Below are 13,774 nucleotides of genomic sequence, written 5' to 3'. Positions count from 1 at the left end.
GCACAGAGCCTGGAGCCTGCTTAGGAATCTATCTCTCTCCCTCTACGCCCCTCCCCCGCTCGTGCTCTGTCTCTGTCTCAAAAATAAATAAACATTAAATAAAATTTTTAAGATATTTTTTATTTATTTCTGAGAGAGAGAGAGAGAGAGCATGAGCAGGGGAGGGTCAGAGAGAGAGGGAGACACAGAATCTGAAACAGGCTCCAGGCTCTGAGCTAGCTGTCAGCACAGAGCTCGATGTGGGGCTCGAACCCACAAACAGCGAGATCATGACCTGAGCCCAAGTCGGACGCTTAACTGACTAAGCCACCCAGGCGCCCCCCAAAATTTTTAATAAAAAAATAAGATGCTAATGGAAGGTTTTCAGGCTGAAAGGGAATGCCACCAGAAAGATAACTGGAACTTCAGGAATGAAGGAAAAACAGCTGAAATGGTAACTACTGGGGTAAACATAGTAACTCTTTTACTTCTCTTTTTTTAACGCTTTATTTTTGAGAGAGAGAGAGAGAAAATGAGAAGGGGAGGGGCAAAGAGAGAAGGAGACACAGAATCTGAAGCAGGCCCCAGGCTCTGAACTATCAGCACAGAACCTGACTTGGGGCTCAAACCCACAAACTGTGAGATCATAACCTGAGCCAAAGTCAGACACTTAACCAACAGAGCCACCTAGGCACCCCATCTTTTTCTCCTCTTAAATTCACTAAAATACGCATTGTTGACTTTAAAAGTTATTGGGGTGCCTGGGTGGCTCAGTCGGTTAAGCGTCCAACTTTGGCCCAGGTCATGATCTCACAGTTCGTGGGTTCGAGCCCCGCGTCGAGCTCTGTGCTGACAGCTAGCTCAGAGCCTGGAGCCTGTTTCAGAGTCTGTGTCTCCCTCTCTCTGACCCTCCCCTGCTCACGCTGTCTCTCTCTCTCTCAGATTAAAAAAAAAAAAAAAAAGTTATTTTACCAGCAAAAATGGGCTTATTTTTGAATAGCAGAGAGTTGCAATTTGGGAAAAGGAAGCCACAGCCAAACCATAAGCTAGCCAAAAACAAAAACAAAAAACAAGAAGGGGGGAGAGGGATGTTATTTTATGGAGAAGAAAGAGAAAGTTGGAAAGGAATGTTTTAAACAAAATTCTATTAGAGAAAAGCAAGAGTTCGCGATGACAGTTTCTCACTGACTCAGTTTGTAGGGGTGGTTGATTTCTTGTGGGAAATGCAGTTTCCATCTTTTCCTGGTGGGGCCTGTAATTGATGATTCTTTCCTGTTGAGAGTCTTCTGATGGCGTCTGTTACTGACGACTCCTGATGCGGAGCGGTACAGCACGACGGCTCCACCTTCTGGCCTCCCATCTCTTTTGTAGTGAGCTTTCCCTGGATTAATTTTCACAACATGAATATTGACAGCAAATATCGTAACATCGCCTGAGAAGTTTTCACTGTATGTCGATGTAATATACATGGGTAAAGTGATCTGTGTGACCGTAAGGCATCTATATTTTACTTGAAGTGTAAAGAATTAACCCTGGGTAGACTACTAAAAGTTAGATATGTATACCATAATTCCTAAAGAAACCACGAAAAAAATGCAAAGGTATATAACTAAAATGTCTTTAAGATGGAATGTTACAAATATTCAAATAATCCAAAGAAGTCAGGAAAAGGGAAACAAAGGAACAAATCATGGAAAAGACAAACCAAAACCAAAAAACAATACTGTAGGACTAAATTCAACCTTATAAATAATTACATTAAAAGTAAATGAAGTAGGGGTGCCTGGCTGCCTCTGTCTATAGAACATGTGACTCTTGATATCAGGGCTGGAGTTTGAGTCCTACATTGGGTGTAGAGTTTAGTTTAAAAAAAAAAGTGAATGAAATAAACAAATTAAAAAACAGAGTCATATTGTTGAAAACCAACCTCAATGCTTTGGAGCCACAATATAATGCAAAGACAGAATTTAGGATAAAGAGAAACAATACCTTTATTGCTTTTTTGGACAAAGAAGGTTAAAGCAGGCGATGACCTTCAAAAAACAGCAAGCCTACCTGGAGGAAGGGGCTGGGGGACTTACGGAGAAATACAGGATCTAGCTGTTTTGGACAAGAATTGTGTATTTGCTGCCAGTCTCCTTTGTCTGACCGAGGCATCCAAGTGCCCCTATTTATTTTTGAAAAACGTTTATTTATTTATTTTTGAAAGAGAGAGTGCAAGCAGGGGGAGGGGCAGAGAGAGAGAGGAGAGAGAGAATCCCAAGCAGGGGCCAACGCTTAACCACCTGAGCCACTCAGGCGCCCCAAAAAAGATTACTTTAAAATTGACCTTTGGTGACGCCTGGGTGGCTCAGTTAAGCGTCTGACTTCGGCTCAGGTCATGATCTCAAGGTTCATAGGCTGGAACCCCGAATCAGGCTCTGCACTGATAGCTCGGAGCCTGGAGCCTGCTTCCAATTCTGTGTCTCCCTTTCTCTCTCTGCTCCTCTCTCCCCCATCAAAAATAAACATTAAAAAAATTTTTTTAATAAAATGAAATAAAATTGAGCTTTCCTGAAGCATGAATGCAGCCATTTCGAATTTTGTTCAACTATATGCTTTTAAGTAGATTTAATAATGGAGAAAACACAAAAACAAGACCCAACTGTGTGGTATCTTCAAGATTCCTATTTTAAATACAATGATATAGGTAGGTTAAGGGTAAAAATATGGAAAAATATATGGCAAACACTAATCAAAACAAAGTTGGAGTGACTATGCTGTTATCAGGTAGACTTTTTATTTTTATTTATTTTTATTTTTTTTAATGTTTTATTTATTTCTAGGAGAGAGAGAGACAGCGTGAGCAGGGGAGGGTCAGAGAGAGAGGGAGTCACAGACTGAAACAGGCTCCAGGCTCTGAGCTGGCCGTCAGCACAGAGCCCGACGCGGGTCCTGAACCCACGAACCGCAAGATCATGACCTAAGCGAAAGTCGGACGCTTAACTGACTAAGCCACCCAGGCGCCCCACAAAGTAGACTTTTTAAAAAGTTTATTTACCTATTTTAACAGACAGAGACAGTGTGAGTGGGGGAGGGGCAGAGAGAGAGGGAGAGAGAGAGAATCCAAACAGGCTCTGCACTGCCAGCGCAGAGCCCACCAACCTATGAAGGTGAAAGTTCATGACCTGAGACAAAACCAAGAATACGATACTTAAGGGACTAAGCCAACCTGGCACCCCAGACAAAGTAGACTTTAGAGCAAAGAAAATGACCAAGAATAAGAAAGGACACAACATAAAGATAAAAAGTTCAAATTTATGAAAAAGACATAACTCATCTAAGTATGTATGCACCTAACAATAGAACTTTAAAATAAATGAAGCAAAAATTTGTAGAATTAAAGGAAAACTATATCCCGAATTATAGTGGGGGACTTTAATATTCCTCTCTCTGTAATTAATAGAACAAGTTAGGGAGCCTGGGTGGCTCAGTCAGTTGAGTGTTGGACTCCTAGTTTCCGCTTAGGTCATGATCTCACAATTCATGGGATCAGGCCCCTCATCAGGCTCTGTGCTGGCAGTGTGGATCCTGCTTGGGATTGTCTCTAACCCTCTCTCTGCCCCTCCTTGCGTCTCAAAATAAATAAATAAACATTAAAAAAAGAGAACAAGTCGTTGGAGAGTTATAAAAATATAAAAGACTCAATCAACACTATCAACAAACTTCATTAGTTTGTGATTTGCCCCGTCATAAACCGCATTTCTGACCCACTTTCCCATGCTTAAAAAAAGTTTTTTGGGGGGGCGCCTGGGTAGGTTAAGCGTCCAACTTCAGCTCAGGTCATGACCTCACAGTTCGTGGGTTCGAGCCCTGCGTTGGGCTCTGTGCTGACAGCTAGCTCAGAGCCTGGAGCCTGCTTCAGATTCTGTATCTCCCTCTCTCTCTGACCCTCCCCTGGTTATGCTGTCTCTCTCTTTCTCAGAAAAAAAATTTTTTTAAATAAAAATATTAAATAAAAAAAATTTTTCAGTAGGCTCTACACCTAACATGGGGCTTGAATTCATGACCCCAAGATCAAGAGTCACAAGCTCAACCCACTGAGCCAGCCAGGCACCCCTTCCCATACTCTTTTTTACAAAAATTGAATCACAATACTGTTTAACATAATCTTTTGCTTACTATATGGTGAGCTTATTTGTATATGAATAATTTTAGGATTGTTGTGGGACCTTTGAGTGTGACAGCATTCTTAGTTAAGTTTAACTAAGTTGCATCTCAGTTAAGTTTATTTAAGTAGCACAGGGACAGGAACAGGACCTGTGGGCAGAAAGAGCTGTACTTTTGCTGTATGAAAATGGTGGTTTTATGCTTAGTGCTCAAGGGGTGGGGATGTGCAGAGTCTTAGATCATAAATGTCTTCGAATTTCCACTTGTAAAACTACTTTTGCAAGATTTCTCTGGTACTTATCATTCAGCTCAATATTAACTATTGGTGAGATGTTCAGGCAGTCATGAGACTCTTCAAGAAGAGAAGACTTTTCAGCCTGAGAAACCTTAAAGATTTAATTGTCAAAACTGTTCAGGAGGGCATTATGTGGGGAACAAAGACAGAAGGAAATGGTAGATAAAGTAAATTTCCTTATAACCTGCAGCCCATTGACAAATACTTGAGGCAGGCAGAGTGTAACATTTCTCCTGGAACCTCACTTCAAACTATGTCTGTTGGATTGAATAAAAATGGCAATGATCAAACTATTAAAAAAAAAAAGAATGGGGGCGCCTGGGTGGCTTAGTCGGTTGAGCGTCCGACTTTCGCTTAGGTCATGATCTCACGGTTCGTGGGTTCAAGCCCCGCGTCGGGCTCTGTGCTGACTGCCAGCTCAGAGCCTGGAGCCTGTTTCAGAGTCTGTGCCTCCCTCCTCTCTGACCCTCCCCTGCTCACGCTGTCTCTCTCTCTCCTAGAAATAAATAAAACATTAAAAAAAATTAAAAAAAAAAAAAGAATGTAGCAACCAGCACTTATTTGACCTTTGTCAGAACTATGCAGACTATAGTTCAGTCTTCTGGGCTAAAGGAGCACATTTTTCTGCTTCAATCCCTCACCAGGACTAGAGCTTTCTTCCTAAATTTTTATCTTAGAAATAATTTTAATCTTACAAATGTTAAAAAACAAAATTCAACCAAGTAAATTTGAACTCTGGGGGATGAAGAGGGCCCATATGACAGATTGTTTTTCGTGTAGACTAGAAAATTCCTGACAACAAGTTAAAACTACAGTTCTGAGGGAGATTGAGAGTGCAGTTAGTTTAGGTATTAAGTCCGGATTTGGAAGCTAGGCCTAAGTAACACCATTTGGGGCCTGTGATTTTCTTTTTTCAATATTTTAAGTAATCTCTACACATAATTTGGGGCTCAGACTCACAAAGTCAACATCGAGAGTCTCATGCTCCACTTAGTGAGCCAGCCAGACATTCATATGGTTTTCTTTTTAACACAGAAAAGTTGCAAAAATAGTAGACTTCCCGTAGACCTTTCACTAGCTTTCCCTAGTGTTAACTTTTTAAGTAACCATGATCTCTTTATCAAAGTGAGGAAATTACCAGTGTGCCTGGCTGGCTCTAGTTGGAAAGCCATTCTACTCTTGATCTTGGGGGTTTGAGCCCCATATTGGATGTAGAGATCACTTAGAAATTTTAAAAAACACCTTTTTTTAAACCTAGGAAATTACCATTGGTTCAGTGCTACTGACTGAAGTACAGACTTAATTTGAATTTTGTTTTTTCTCTAGTGTCCATTTTTTGTTTCAGGATCCCACATTGCATTTATTTGTGGTATCTTAGTCTTCTCCAATCTGCAACAATTCCTCAGTCTTTCCTTGTCTTTCATGACTTTGATACTTTTTCAGAATACTGCTCAGTTATTTTCTATAATGTCTCTCAGTTTGGGTTTGTCTGGTGTTTTCATGATTAGATTGAGATGGTGCATTTTTTTAAAAAATATTTTATTTATTTCTAGGAGAGAGAGACAGCATGAGCAGGGGAGGGTCAGAGAGAGAGGGAGTGACAGACTCTGAAACAGGCTCCAGGCTCTGAGCTGGCAGTCAGCACAGAGCCCGACGCGGGGCTCAAACCCATGAACCGCAAGGTCATGACCTGAGGGAAAGTCAGACGCCTAACCGACTAAGCCATCCGGGCACCCCGAGATGGTGCATTTTTTATCAGAATTCCACAACAGTCATGGTTAAGGTGGTGCCTGCCAGGTTTCTCCACTGTCAAGTTACTGCTTTTCCCTTCATAATTAAATAATAGGGGTGTCTGGGTGGCTCAGTTGGTTAAGTGTGGGACACTTCATTTTCTTTAGCTCAGGTTATGATCTCATGGTGGTGAGACCAAGCCCCATGCAGAGCTGCACACTGGGCATGGAGCCTGCTTGAGATTCTCTCCCTCTGCCCCTCCTCTGCTGATGTGCACTCTAAATAAATAAATAAATAAATGATAAAAAAATAAAAAACATACTGTGGGAAATTCTTTGAGAATCATCTCATCCTTTCCCGTGCTGTGTTGGAGGATGCCAACCTAGTACCCTGGGCCTCAAACCCTACATGAGCTACTCTGGGGGTTCCACCATCTGTCCTCAATGTTAATGCTGAGTGGTGGGAGTAGGAGGGTTTTTTTTTTTTAAATATATTTGTAATGTTATTGGAATGTATACGTACATGTATAAGATTGAGAACGTGGTTTTTTCGAGCATTTCTGTTTATTACTGTTACTAGATTTTACATATTTTTTCTATAATGCACAGATTGATTTTTATTATTAATATTCTATCTAAAATCCTTACTTAGCTATACTATTAATTCAAAACTGTGGGGGTACCTGAGTGGCTCAGTCAGTTAAGTGTCAGAGTCTTGATTTACCCTCAGGTCATGATCTCAAGGTTCAAGAGACCTAGCCCTGAATGGGGCTCAGCACTGACAGTGTGGATTCTCTCCCTCTCTCTGCCCTTCCCATACATACGCTCTCTCTCCAAATAAATACATATTTAAAAAATTGTGTAGCTTGTTTTGATTAAGTAAATAACTATACTGTCAATGAATAACAAGGTGTACTTATCTGAATTTTATTTTTATTTATTGTTTATTTATTTGTTTCGAGAGAGAAAGCACAAGTCAGGGAGGAGAAGAGAGAGAAGGAGAGAGAGAGTGAAAATCCCAAGCCGGCTCCTCGCTCCCAGAGCAGTCTGAGGCAGGGCTGGAACCCAGGAGTCATGAGATCATGATGCAAGTTGAAGTCCAGCACTTAATCCACAGAGCCACCCAAGCGACCCTGAATTTTAACAAATTTTCTGGGGGAAAAAAAGGTAGAGAATTATTTTAAAATTATTCAAAATTATAAAATACGCAGTAAGTAAAAATAAGGCTGTATACAATAATAATGGCATTGGATTAAATGCATAGGAGCAAAAAATTACCCATGAGTCCATATTGATATCAATAAATAATTCGGTAAATAAATAACTGAGGACGACAGGACAGCTCTTCCGGACCACTCTCTCCGTTGACCCGCGCGGCTGGGGTCGGGGTTAAGTGAGGCACGGGCGCCGGAACCGCAGACTGAGTCCCGACGGTGAGCCGAATCTCCAACTCCACTGCTCCGGGAGGGGCCGCGGAGCCTCCTGGGACGCACACATCCGGGTCTTGGGGCGCGCACGCGCACCTGCCCCGAACATGGCTGCCGCCTCGCGCCCGGCCGCTCGCCCGCGGGAGGTGAGTGCCGCCGCGCCTCGGCTTCTCGGTTCCTCACTTTCCCTCCGGGCAGGGACGTGTGTCTGTATGTGGGTATGTGGAGCCGGAGAGGGGTCCGCCCCAGGTCGGTGTGGTGTGTACGGCGCGTCCGCGGGAGGGTTTCCCTGGTGGAGTGGGCGCGTCCGGCTCGTAGGGGCGCGGGGTCGGCCCGAGGCACTGCTGCCCCAGCGACTAAGGACTAAGATCCGCCGCGAGTGTGGACGTTCCCGGTGGGGCTGGACGCCTCAGCTCTTTCCTTCGCATTGCCCCGGGTGTCTGCCCTTGTATCCGGCCGGTCCTTCCCCAGGGAGCGTTGGCCCCGGCCTGCCGGGTGTCCTGGTACTGCCTCCGGGGCGAGCCCCGGGTCGCCCGCTCTTCTGCGGGAGAGTAGGTTGGTCGGCGTCGGTGCGTCTCAGGCCGGAGTGGCCGCGTTGCGCCGGCGGACTGGGCCGTTTCTCACGCAGCCCCGCAGGTGTCACCCCGCATCTGTTTTTGTGTTTCTTGTGGGTTTTTTTTTTGTGTTTTTCCCCCCTCCACCTAATACCTGCAAGTCAGGTCTTGCCATTCCCATTGAGGGCCGTGTTTTTCTACCTGTTTAGTGACCGTTTCACTTTCCTCATCCTTGGTGTAGTGGTTCATTTCTAAAATTTCTCTAACCCCCGATAGTTTATAGAAAAAGTTTTCGTACGTACAGAGAAGTTAAAATACTTTTGCAACCTCACACCGACTCATTAACATCTGGTGTATACTTGTTGTGTCCCATATATTTTCCTTTGTCCATCCTTTCAACCATTCATTAATGTTTTGGGGGGGGGGGGCGCATTCAAAGTTACCATCACCACAGAAAGGTCTGTGCCAGTTAAAAAAAAATTGGTTGTTAGGAGCTTGAGCTTGTAAAAATAGGTTTTAAATGCCAAGCCTTTGTCTGTTTTCTTTTTCTTTTTTTCCCCCCAGCAGAACTTTCCTCCATTCTACTGCTTGTTTCTCTCTTCCCACCCAATTTTTTATTTTGAAAAGTTTCACACAAAGTAGCAGGAATAGTTCAATTAATTCTTGTAAAACCATCCAGATTCTCAAGTTACTAACACTTCGTCACAGCTTTTCTTTTCTCCCTGCCTCAAACATGTGCACACACATTCTGTTTTTATATTTTACACACAGACACACGTAGACACACACACACACACACACACACACACACACACACCTCCCAAGAGAGTAAAAGGTTTATTACTCACATAGTAAGACTTTCTTGGGAGAGCAGGGTAGACTTCCCAAGTTGATCAAAAATAGCTTGAGAGAGCAGGAAAAGGAGACTGGCTGGGCCTTAACTGTGATTAGAGAGTGGAACTGGGATGAGGGTGGCCTGGCTTTTGTTGGGGTTTACATGGTGTGAGCACCCTCCTAACACCAAGGAGAAAGTACACAGGCTTCCTAGTTAGCTCACCTGCGTGTGGGACCGGCGGAGGCTTGAAAACTGCTAGCAGTCATCATCAAAATGGTCTCACACTTTATCACAGTTGCAATTAGGACAGAATTAAAGTTGGTGGGAAACTTTTTTTTTTTATGTTTTATTTATTTCTGAGAGAGAGAGAGAGACAGCGTGAGCAGGGGAGAGTCAGAGAGAGAGGGAGACACAGAATCTTAAACAGGCTCCAGGCTCTCAGCTGGCTGTCAGCACAGAGCCTGATGTCGGACTTGAACCTACGAACTCTGAGATCATGACCTGAGCTGAAGTCGACCGCTCAACCAACTGAGCCACCCAGGTGCCCCAGGAAACTTTTTTGTTAAAGAATACATCACTTAAACACGTAAAGTAAACATTATCATGAGTGGCCCACAGAGAATGGGGGGAACAATGTGCATGGGGTTGAACAGCGAGGTATGTCACCAGTGATGTCAGACCTCAGGCATGATGCCTAGATGGATCCCCTGCAGGGCTATAAAGACTGAGGATAAAGTCCTTCAGAGGTTGCTGCCTGGGAATAGATTTCTATACAAGCTTGGCACATCCATATAAAACTGTTACTTCTGTGAAATTTTAAAGTATCAGAAAAGTTCCGCATGGGATCTAGACTAGTGGTTCTGACCCCGGCAGACTCATCACTTAATTTTTTTTTTAAGACTGCTTTATTGAGGGGCACCTGGGTGGCTCAGTGGGTTAAGCATCTGACTTCAGCTCAGATCATGATCTTGTGGTTCGTGAGTGTGAGCCCTGTGTTCGGCTCTGTGCTGACAGCTCAGAGCCTGGAGCCTGCTTCAGATTCTGTCTCCCTCTCCCTACCCCTTCCCCGCTCACACTCTGTCTGTCTCTCAAAAATAAGTAAACATTAAAAAAAAATTTTTTTTTAAATAAAAAGACAGTTTTATTGAGATAGAATTCTTGGCTTTATTGGTATATTCAATTCACCCTTTAAGGTATACAATTCAGTGGTTTTTAGTATATTCACTAGATTTTGCGTCCATCACCACTATCAAGTTAAAATATTTTTATTATCCCCCCAAAAAACCCTGTGTCCCCAACCCCCCAAAAAAGAAAAGAAAACCTGTGCCAATAGCAGCTATTCCTCATCCCTTTTATCCCTTTGAACCCTAGGCAATCATTATTCTACTTTTTGTCTCTGCATTTGCCTATTGTAAACAGTTCATATAAATGGCCATTCAATATACAATCCTTTTGGGGGGGGGATACTTTGACTTAGTGTAATGTTTTCAAGGTTCATCTATATAGTAGTAGCATCTATCAGTACCTAGTTCATTTTTATGGATGAGTAATGTTCCATTTATGGATACACCTCATTTGTATCACTTCATTAGTAGGTGAACATTTGAGTGCTTCCACTTTTTGGATGTTAGGAATAACGCTTCTGTAAACATTCATGTGTACTTTTGAGGTGGGGGGTGGGTGTATGTTTTTATTTCTCTTGGATAACTGCCTTAGGGGTGGAACTAATTATATGCATTCTACTGGGTGTGAAGTGGTATCTCACTATGGTATTGATATACATAGTTAATGATGTTGAGCATCTTTCTCATTGTGCTTATTTGCCCATCTGTATATCTTCTTTGGAGAACTATCAGTTCAGATCCTTTGACCATTTATTAAGTGGATTATTAATCTTTTAATTATAGAGTTGAAAGGATTATTTATTTATTCCAGATATCTGTGCCCTGTTGGATATATGATTTGTAAATATCTTAACCTATTTTGTATTTTTGTAAGTTTATTTACTTATTTTGGGGGAGAAAGAGAGAGGGAGGGCAGAGAGAAAGAGAGAGAGAGAATCCCAAGCAGGCTCCGTACTGTCAGTGCAGAGTCCAGTGCAGGGCTTGATCTCATGAATTGTGAGATCATGACCTGTGCCAAGATCAAGAGTTGNCACACTGTCTCTCTCTCTCTCTCAGAAATAAATAAAAACATTTTAAAAATCTTTAAAAATAAAAATAAAGAAAATAAATTTATTAAGCATACGTTTACTTATTACAGGTTTGAGATATAGTTCATATACCATAAATTCATCCAAAGTGCACAATTCAGTGGCTTTTAGTATGTTCACAAAGCTGTGAAATTCCTAATGTTTTCATCAGGCCAACAAGGAACCCCATGCCCATTAGTGGTCATTCCCCTTTTCTCCTAGCTCCTGGCAACCACTAACTGACTTTCTGTCTATGTGGAATTGCCTGTTCTGGACATTTCATGTAAATGTGATCATACAATATATAGTCTTTTGTGTCTGAGTTCTTTCACTGAGCATAATGGTTTTAAGGTTCATCTATGTTGTTGAAGTGTTTGTTAGTACTTCATTCCTTCTTGTGGTTGAAGAATATTCCATTGTGTGAGTCTCCATTATTTTGTTTAGCCATTCTTCAGTTGAAGGACATTTTATTTGAGTTTCCACTTTTTGTTTATCATGAGTAGTGCTGCTCTGAACTCGTAATTCATGTACAAGTTTATGTATGGACATATGTTCACATTTGGCTTGAGTAGATGTGTAAGAGTTGATTGCTAGGTAACATAACTCTCTGTATAACTTTTTGAGACGCTGTCAGACCGTTTTCCAAAGCAGCTGCACCATTTTACATTCCTACCAACTGGAAAGTGGCTTCCAGTTTCTCCACATCTTAACAATACTTTTTATTGACTGTTTTTTATATTGGCCACACTTGTGAGCATGAAGTGGCATCACATTGTGGTTTTGATTAGCATTTCCCTAATGACAATGATGTTGATCATCTTTTCATGTGCTTGCTGGCCATCTGTATGTCTTCTTTGGAGAATATTCATATCCTTTGCCTATTTTTTAAAATTCAATATTTATTTTTGAGAGAGAGAGGGAGAAAGAGAGATTCCAAAGCAGGCTCCAAGCTGTCAGTGCAGAGCCCGACACGGGGCTTGAACTCACAAACCATGAGATCATGACCTGAGCTGAAGTTGGACCTTAACGAACTGAGCCACCCAGATGCCCTTATCCTTTGCCTATTTTTAAAATTTGTATTGTTTTGTTATTGAGTTCTAAGAGTTTTCAATATCTTCTGTATACAAGTCCTTTATAATATGTATGCTTTATAAATATTTTCTCCCATTTGGTAGGTTGTCATTTCACTTTCTTAGTGGTGTAGAGCTCTTGTTTCAATAAATGAAGCATCTATTATAGATTAAATTGATGTTCCCTTTGCTCCTTAAGCCTTATTCTCCATATTCCCAGAACAGTCATAATCACAGCTTTGGTAGGTGCCTTGCCAGGGCATTTTAATATTTTTACTTACAGAATTTTTATATGTCTAAAAAATTTCCCCAAGTAGTATCATGGTGTATTTGTCTGACTTACTTATTTTAAGTACACACATGCTTCCTTCCCCTGAAGATCTCTAGGAAGGTGCTTTCCATCTCTTGCCTTCACTGGACATCCAAGGCCACCCAGGCCCCAGTGTACTCAGAAGGTCTAGTATGGGAAACATGCAGTATGGCGGCAAGGCAGCCTCAGGAGGCCTGTTCCTGTAGGTGAAGAACTCTTAATGTCCCAGTGACATCTTGGGACATGGTCCTCCTGACCAGCCAGCTTCTCCACATTACTGTTGAAAGCTGTGGATGTAGCAGGCTTCTAGGGTCTTGGTCTTGGCTTCAAAGTAAACTATTCTGATGTTTTCTTATTAGGTGTGATATTTACCTTGATCCCTTGTGTCCCTAATTGTTAAGAATTTTCATCTTGAATTGGAGCTTTCCTTAAAGTACATTCAGAATTTACTGATACAGGTTAAAGAGGTCTACTACTCTACTACTTTTTCCTTTTTTTAAGTAGGCTTCATGCCCAATACAGAGACCACAACCTCAAGATCAAGACCTGAGCTGACATTGAGTTAGATGCTTAACCATTTGAGGCACTCAGGCACACTAAAGGGGTCTACCACTTTAACTGAGAGCATTTTGATCATGAATCAGGGTGATTTCCACAAATTACTTTCTTAACTTATTGAGATAGGGTGTAGGGGACTGTCTTCTACTTTTATCTGAAAATATGGGGAATTGTATCAATAGACATCCTAATGTTTCACAGTCCTTGCATTCCTAGGATAAATCCAATGTTGCCATTTTGGCAACTTTCTACTGTTTCTTAGTTAAATCCACTTCTCATGACTGATATTGCTTATGTGTTTTTTTTTTTTTTTTTATGCTCACTCTTGCTAAGTGTGTCTGTTTTGTTAGTCTTCTCAAATAACAGACCTGGTTTTCTTTATCTTCTTGGATGTTTCTTTGTTTAGTTTCTTTAATTTCTGCCCTTACCTTTATTATTATCTTCCTTCTACCTCCTGTTGGTTTACTCCTTTGTTCTTCCCCTTAAGTCTTAAATTAAACTGTGAGTCACTAACCTTCAGTCTTCTTTTTTTTTTTTTTTAATTATTTAATGTTTTATTTATTTCTGAGAGAGAGAAGAGAAACAGCGTGAGCAGGGGAGGGTCAGAGAGAGAGGGAGATACAGAATCTGAAACGGGCTCCAGGCTCTGAGCTGGCTGTCAGCACAGAGCCCGACA

The 13,774-nt window shown here is 41.8% G+C and overlaps 1 protein-coding gene across 1 annotated transcript in view; it reads left to right on the top strand.

Annotated features, from left to right (window-relative positions):
- Positions 1-7,675: 7,675 nt before the first annotated feature.
- Positions 7,676-13,774, top strand: part of ZNF329 (zinc finger protein 329) — a 12,053-nt gene continuing 5,954 nt past the window's right edge. Inside the window, exon 1 of the mRNA XM_077745288.1 lies at positions 7,676-7,726. The gene's annotated coding sequence lies outside the window, so the exon portion shown is untranslated. The remainder of the gene's footprint in view (positions 7,727-13,774) is intronic.

This window comes from Crocuta crocuta, unplaced genomic scaffold, assembly GCF_008692635.1.
Source record: "Crocuta crocuta isolate KB4526 unplaced genomic scaffold, BGI_CrCroc_1.0 scaffold375, whole genome shotgun sequence".
Taxonomy (NCBI): Eukaryota; Metazoa; Chordata; class Mammalia; order Carnivora; family Hyaenidae; genus Crocuta; species Crocuta crocuta.
Note: the sequence above shows the minus strand (reverse complement) of the source record. Positions and strands in the feature narration are given on the sequence as shown.